At 35.7% G+C, this 6,426-nt stretch overlaps 1 long non-coding RNA gene across 1 annotated transcript; it reads left to right on the plus strand.

Annotated features, from left to right (window-relative positions):
- The first annotated feature begins 3,000 nt into the window (after positions 1-3,000).
- On the plus strand, positions 3,001-5,839 carry LOC113303800. The gene is made up of 2 exons (XR_003337772.1): positions 3,001-4,851; positions 4,990-5,839. It is a non-coding gene; the product is annotated as an uncharacterized LOC113303800 (long non-coding RNA).
- Positions 5,840-6,426: the final 587 nt, after the last annotated feature.

The raw sequence follows: 6,426 nt of genomic DNA on the forward strand, positions 1-6,426 counted from the left end.
TCCAACAACAGCTGCAATTTTGCATTTGCAACATCACCAAAACTGCAATTCCTGCACTTGTATCTTTACCAGTAATAGTTACTGCAATTCCATCTCATTCACTCATTCACTGGCTTCAAACACCATTGGCATCTTACAAACTACTTCTTGACCTGGCCACTGCATCACCAATTTCAGTTCAATATTGATTTCAGTTTCATCAGCTCTTGTAAAGCAACACCACCTGCTACTAGAAACAACATTTATCACCAGCTCCATACAACACCACAGAACACAACATAGCTCAACTCCTTCCATGTCACATTGCTGACTCCACTCTGCAGCTTCAATAACAACCACCAGAACCAATATCTAAACTCATTTCAGTTTACTCTTCTGTTGAAATTTTGTATCTTCATAACCAACCCATTGAATCACCTACATAACTAGCCCTCAACACCCTTCATCTGTATTAACTCCCAACATCACAAAATCCTAGCTGAACACCCATATTTTTCAACTTTCAATCACAACCAATACTGCATCTGCAAATATCAGTTCAAGACTGATTTCAATATCATCGCCACCTCCCACTGCAGCAAACATCAATCACCAGTTCAACACTTTCTGAGACTGAAGCACCACCATTTTCCTCCATTGCAGCAACAACCTAACATTCATTTAACTTCAACTCTGGCATCACACTAGTAGAAAAAACAAAATAGGTGACATTTCAAAACTGTTACAATATCAATTTCATGACAGTTTAGATGAAATCTGGAAGTGCCACCAGAAGCAGTGTCACCGTACGGGTCATTTTATACTGACGCTTCTGAACTGTCACATAACCGTTACCAATTAACCATCAAAACTGTCATGAACTATTCAAAACCGTCATTATAACAGACATTCATGACGGTTTATTATTAAAAATGTCAGCTAAACGGTGTTATGGTGACTATTTTCTTGACAAACCGTCATTATAATGTTGAAAAACGTCAGAATAAATAATATTTCCAACGGTTTTCTTGTATAACCATCAATTTATGTGCCATACAGTATTCTTGTATAACCGTCGGTTTACGTACCATTCATTGACACTTTTGTTTATTAACAGTCACGTTAAGACAATTACAATGACTGTTATGTAGAAAACTATCATATATCATAACCATCAAAAATAGTGCGTTCAATTAGTGTTTGCCATTCCATATTTTTAGCAACCTGATTAGAATGGACTAGAGTTAAATTGATTTAAATGGAAATTACTGCTGATAGTTCAAAATTTACATAAAACATGAAGAAAAAAAATTTACAAGATTAAGTGAGTACCAAAAGATGTAAACTGCAACTGCTTATTCTACTACTAATAGTACCAATACATAATATACAGAGATTTTGAGATTCTAGAATATTCGCAACTCCTTGATTGCATAATGCATCACGTTGTTGATGTCTTCAATCAAAGTATACATTAATCAATTAATCCCACGTCTCTTTCACATCAGAAGCAAACTCGGGACTAGAGCAAGAGCTAGAAGCAAATTCATTGAAAACTGGAGTTATAAAAAAGCTGGAGTGACGCTACAACCTTTTGATAACATTCACCATTTATGCAAAATGGAACAACGTACCCTTTGTTTCAACCCAAAAAAAAAAACAAATCAGAACCAAGTGGAATCTGCAAAGATCAAGACATCAATTTTAAAAAACCCTTCAAATCCAAAAAACGAAACCCTTCAAATCTAAAAAACTAAAAATTGTAAGAAATAAATTAGGATACATAAAAACTGTGATGGGAGAGTTCTTCGCTCTGGCCGCAACTTCTTCTTCGTCATCTCTTCTCCTAAAAAAATAAAAATGTCTCTCTGCAAAATCACCATGGGAGCGCAACTTAGAAAATTCAGGCCTTTGTGCTGATCAACACAACGAAAATAAAATAAAATAATCAAATCATAAAAATCTTATTCGTATTGAAATTAACAGTTGAAACTATGAAGAAGACCAAGCTTTCTAAATGCGATGCTTTTTGATTTTGTGATTGGATTTGTGATTAATAGTGGAGGAATCTCAAAACATGAGAAGGGGAGGAAGAAGTAGATAGGAAAAAAGAGAGCCAGAGCGGCGGAGAGGTAGAATATTGAATTAGGGATTTTTTTTTGGAAAATCGATTTAGTGTTTTCACCAGTGAGTATATATAACATGATCCTTTATGGCAATTGCAGGGAGGATCCGAACGAGGCGTAATTTTTGCACCTACTTTTTTGCCTTTCCTGTAAATCTTTCCATTGGCTCATAAATTATTTTTTTTAGAAAAGAGTACCGTGAGTCCATGCCCATAGTCTTGTGAAATAATTATTCACGGATCCACTATCCCAATGAATATACATGTGGTCAAAATGTTCTTTCTAGTACAGTATGTATGTATATATATATTTACGTCAATAATGTTTCAAATTTTAGACAGTGATTCAATTAGCACTACATGCATTGTCGTGTATTTATTGTAATACATGATGGCACGATTTGCAGCGATTTTGATAGGCAAATGTGGTTGTGAGCTATTGCGAGAGTTAGTCCTAAACAGTCACTATTTACTACAAGCTAATGTGACATTTACCACAAAAACAGTCACTATATGAGATACTGTGACAGGTAGACACAAAAGTGTCATTATATATCATATATACATGACGGTTTATAAGTGTCACCGTAGGATAGGTCAATTATAGAAGTTTATAGCAACCACCGTCACAGTAGGCAGTTTCCGTGACGCTTATGTCAACCGTCACCATTTGTGATAACAATTCGTGACGGTCAGATTTAAGAACTGTCAACTATACCTGACTAGCAATGTATTGTGACACTTTTTTCTAAAACCGTCATGGTAGAAAATTTCAAACCGTCACCAAATTCAACATCTGGCCTAGTGTCACCAAATCCGAAAATCTGGGAACAAGATCAATTATCAAATTTCGCTGCTCCAGTTGGTGGTTGATGATTTCAACCGAATCACCCAATCACCTAAATCACCACCACCACCATCTTCAACCACCACAACGAACAATCTTAACCACCACTGTCTCAATCAATTCTCGGCATCAGAATCCAACCTTAGATATTCAGAAATTCGAATTCCATTTCTAACAGCAACCACAACCATCTCTTCCATGAGCTCAAACAACAACTCAAACCCTGGTTTCCATTTTCATTACAGATTCGCAATTTCTTCTCTTCATTCGATTCCCGGCCACAATCTCAGATCCCCTGCATCACAGCGAGACTCGATCATCGGAACCTATCTTAAAAACAAATCTCAACCGAAAATTATCAGAAATTGAGATCTAAAACCAGATCCATCTCCTAAATCTTCAACTGATATTGATTTCTGCATCTTCTAAGATAAGAGAACTGGTTGTTCTCTTCGAAACGGTTTTGGTGTTGGTGGCGGCGATGGAGATGATGATGGTGGAGTTATGTTCGATCGATTTTTTTGGTGGTGATATTGACAGCGACGAAGGGAGGGGAAAGGTTGCTGAAAGATAAGAGAGGTGGAGTTTTGAGATCTGAAATGGAAACCAAAATAAACTTAATCTGGTTTAATAGATAAAATTGGAATAAAAATATTTTTTTATTTACTTATGGAAGGTGAGGGGTATCTTATTTTACTAATACGAAGAAAAGACATCTTTTTGGTACGACCCAGAAATTGGTCCGGTCACCCCTAGATTACCAATTTGCCCTTAACTGAAAACCGGGTTTCTTCACTGTGCGCCGGTAAATTCACACAAAAGCAAGGGTATCTAACAACTTCGAATCTCTTTTTATTTTCCGACTTCGTTTCTTTCTTCCTCCTCTTCTCCGTCTGAAAATCTTAATGGAACAACACCAATCGATCAAAACCAATTAAACCAAACACTCTACGTCGATCGGTTTTATTATTAGGGTTTTTTTCCAATTTCAATTCAACGTATCTCAATCATATCAAAACATTTCCTAATTATCTCAACTTACAGATTCAAACCCTATTTCCCAATTTGAATTAGGGACCAAATCGCGTGGTTTTAGGTTGGAAATTTACAGTTCAATTCAAGCTTCATTTGCGCAATATAAGATACTACAGGTTCGTTTTTGTTTCCTTTTTTAATATTGACCTAAATTCTATAATTTGGGATTTTCGCATGTGATTAACCTGTGCAATTTTAGTTTCAGGGACTAGTTTCGCATATGAACTTTTGATTCAATTGTCAAAAATTTATACGTTAGGAATGTTACAGAAACGTAAATCAACTGAAAACGATACCATTTTATAAGTAGCTACATGGATTTTCAACGGCTGTCATGATTAACATCTTGGAAGTAGTTAATTAGTAGCTTATACGAAACATGGTTAGCTAATGAGTACACAACAATTAGTTAAGAACTCTCCTTTGCTTTAACATATCTTTTAATTAGATGTACTTGCATTAGCCATAATAATTGTTACCTAAACATGGTTAGATATTGATCGGATAACCTCTCTTTTCTGTACCATGAATCATAACATGCGGTGGATTATTCCCTGAATTTAACACGGTGATTCGGAAGATTTTATGGGGGTAATGATATGGTATTATTTCGGTAATGGAAAGGAGAAAAATATTTTTCTAGGATATCGGTAGTGGTTGTATGTGCATGATTTGCTTAGTATCGCCAATTCTCTTGATACATGGGTTTCTATACTCAAAATACAGTTCCACTGACACCAAAGGATGTAAATGACATCCATAAACGGTGGGACTATCCTTGGATCATTAAGAGGTGGCCATCATACCTCAAAGATAGTTGAAAACATCTAAGACCGGGGCATCGAACAGCTACGGAGATACAAATGTAAATTTCTTTCATATTAAGGTTTTTTAATCCAACCTATGAATGATTTCACCGCATGTTATTATGTTTGACTACTTCAGGGCTTGATTACTAAGAGGATCTGTTTTAACATGTTGAGTGGCTTTCTACCAATTTTAGGAGCATGCATCCGAGGCACACAAACAAGCTGTTGTCCAAGCAATGTTAGGGGCTAGAATTTCAATAGTCAACATCAGACGTCATAGGGCAAGATGGGAGATGAAGCCGGTGTCTGATAGGTTCTTTTTAGATAAAAACTTTTCACTTGAAAAGAGAGACAAATAAACTTGAAAAATTAGCTTTTTAGCTCAAAGAAGATGCCTATCTCTGTTCCCAATGCAAACATTTGGAAACAGGCCGTTTACCTATGAACCTAGGAAGTTTCAGATTCACCAGCTATTGAAGGGAATTATTCAAATAAAATCTATTAGCTGACATTATGAGTATGGTTTTAAAACACTCAGTTATCTGAATGTATGATACTCTTTGTTTTTTTTTTTTCAACCTGCATATTGAACCCAAGTCACATACAAAGCTTTTAGATGCTATTATGAATACGGAGGAGTTCTATTAGCTGGAGTCCTTTTGGTGTAAATGGAATTGTTTAATTGAAAAGTTCGATTTTGTTTGAAGTGGAATGGAATGGCAAGCGCATCGCGCGTGCGGCTTTAGTAGAAGTTGATGGAGTTCCTTAATGAGAATAAATGTCGCTATTAAACTTCAAGTTTCAATTTCTCTTTTGCTGAAAAATGTGGATGGAATGCCCACTGATCAAGTTTATATTAGAATTTTTATGTGGATAGCCTTCGTTTTTCTCTGTCGGGATTTGGAATCTTCTTTGGCCAGTATCTTCATATTTGTTGCTTAAATTTTTTATGCTCTTTAGGATCAATATTTTTGCCCCAATACTATTTTGGTGCATCCATGATTTAAAAATTTATGAATATATAATGACGGACATTATTATCTATTTTTTTTCTAATTGTTTTGCCCATCCAATTTTTTGGCATTGGAGTGCCATCTGGCTGCTATTATTAACCTCTGCAGAAGCCTCCAATTGATAGAGCAGGCCGATCGTCAAAAATATTAGGTACAACGAACCAAATGTTGTGCCGTAATCTAAGTAATGCAGCAATATGGCGGGATCCGAAATTTGTCATACAAATTTTTCATATTGGGCGTACAAAGTGAGCTTGATTCTTTGGTTGCTTTTTTTCGCATCACTCTTAAGAGGGGATGTTCTGGAAAATGTTGTATATGGCATCCGTTTAAAAAAATTGCAGTATATCATATAATGTAAAATAATGCATATAAAAACAAAAAAATATCATATAATGTAAAATAATGCATATAAAAACAAAAAATTTGCCTGGAGGAAAAATCATGGAGTAGAAAGTTCGTTTTGTTTTGGACCAGAAATGGCAGGCGCATCGCGCGTGCATGTTATACGCTAATATACATAATGGATAAGGATATTTATGCTAAGCTCATTGATACTAGGGGCATATATAACATTCCCACGAGAATAAAAAGGGCTAGGCAGCTAGCTGCAAAGTC

This window comes from Papaver somniferum, chromosome 8 (genome assembly GCF_003573695.1).
Source record: "Papaver somniferum cultivar HN1 chromosome 8, ASM357369v1, whole genome shotgun sequence".
Taxonomy (NCBI): Eukaryota; Viridiplantae; Streptophyta; class Magnoliopsida; order Ranunculales; family Papaveraceae; genus Papaver; species Papaver somniferum.